The sequence below is a fragment of the Wasmannia auropunctata genome, unplaced genomic scaffold (genome assembly GCF_000956235.1).
Source record: "Wasmannia auropunctata unplaced genomic scaffold, wasmannia.A_1.0 LD336111.1, whole genome shotgun sequence".
In the NCBI taxonomy this organism is placed as follows: Eukaryota; Metazoa; Arthropoda; class Insecta; order Hymenoptera; family Formicidae; genus Wasmannia; species Wasmannia auropunctata.
In genome coordinates this window covers 1,738-3,596 of record NW_012026779.1, presented here as the reverse complement: position 1 = coordinate 3,596, position 1,859 = coordinate 1,738, and positions in this window count along the sequence as shown.

Sequence of the window (1,859 nt, the reverse complement as noted above, 5' to 3'; positions counted from 1 at the left end):
TATCCCCTGTGTGCCTTGTCGACTCAGTTAAACGCGGCGAAAGCAACACGCCGCGCGAAAGCAACACGCCGCGCGAGACTTAGAAAATTTTCGGGTCGGGTCCGGAGGTAAACCTGGCCGATCGACGCTTCGCATCCCCGCTGGCGCTCTTAATATTACGTCGATTCGCGTGCCCGCACGTCTATTCGGCCACCCGAGTGCCCCCGTGCACCCCCGTCGACCGTTCGCCTCGATAGCGGAAAATTTTTGGCGCCGGAGGTAAACGCGGCGAAATCAAACGCCGCGCGAAAGCAACACGCCGCGCGGGATTAGAAAATTTTCGGGTCGGTCCGGAGGTAACCTGGCCGATCGACGCTTCCCCGCTAGCGCCCTTAATATTACGTCGATTCGCGTGCCCGCACGTCTTTCGGCCACCAGTGCCCCCGTGCACCCCCGTCGTCCGTTCGCCTCGATAGCGGAGAATTTTCGGCGCCGGAGGTAAACGCGGCGAAAGAACACGCCGCGCGAAAGCAACACGCCGCGCGTGACTTAGAAAATTTTTGGCTCTGTCGGTCCGGAGGTAAACCTGGCCGATCGACGCTTCCCCGCTAGCGCCTTAATATTACGTCGATTCGCGTGCCCGCACGTCTATTCGGCCACCCGAGTGCCCCCGTGCACCCCCGTCGTCCGTTCGCCTCGTTAGCGGAAAATTTCCGGCGCCGGAGGTAAACGCGGCGAAAGCAACACGCCGCGCGAAAGCAACACGCCGCGCGGGACTTAGAAAATTTTCGGGTCGGGTCCGGAGGTAAACCTGGCCGATCGACGCTTCGCTTCCCCGCTGGCGCCCTTAATATTACGTCGATTTCCGTGCCCGCACGTCTATTCGGCCACCCGAGTGCCCCCGTGCACCCCCGTCGTCCGTTCGCCTCGATAGCGGAGAATTTTCGGCGCCGGAGGTAAACGCGGCGAAAGCAACACGCCGCGCGAAAGCAACACGCCGCGCGGGACTTAGAAAATTTTCGGGTCGGGTCCGGAGGTAAACCTGGCCGATCGACGCTTCCCCGCTAGCGCCCTTAATATTACGTCGATTCGCGTGCCCGCACGTCTGTTCGGCCACTCAAGTGCCCCCGTGCACCACCATCGTCCGTTCGCCTCGATAGCGGAGAATTTTCGGCGCCGGAGGTAAACGCGGCGAAAGCAACACCCGCGCGAAAGCAACACGCCGCGCGGGACTTAGAAAATTTTCGGGTCGGGTCCGGAGGTAAACCTGGCCGATCGACGCTTCCTCCCCGCTGGCGTCCTTAATATTACGTCGATTCGCGTGCCCGCACGTCTATTCGGCCACCCGAGTGCCCCCGTGCACCCCCGTCGTCCGTTCGCCTCGATAGCGGAGAATTTTTGGCGCCGGAGGTAAACGCGGCGAAAGCAACACGCCGCGCGAAAGCAACACGCCGCGCGAGACTTAGAAAATTTTCGGGTCGGTCCGGAGGTAAACCTGGCCGATCGACGCTTCGCATCCCCGCTGGCGCCCTTAATATTACGTCGATTCGCGTGCCCGCACGTCTATTCGGCCACCCGAGTGCCCCCGTGCAACCCCGTCGTCCGTTCGCCTCGATAGCGGAAAATTTTCGGCGCCGAAGGTAAACGCGGCGAAAGCAACACTCCGCGCGAAAGAAACACGCCGCGCGGGACTTAGAAAATTTTCGGGTCGGGTCCGGAGGTAAACCTGGCCGATCAACGCTTCCCCGCTAGCGCCCTTAATATTACGTCGATTCGCGTGCCCGCACGTCTGTTCGGCCACTCAAGTACCCCCGTGCACCACCGTCGTCCGTTCGCCTCGATAGCGGAGAAACTGAGTCGACAAGGCACACAGGGGGATA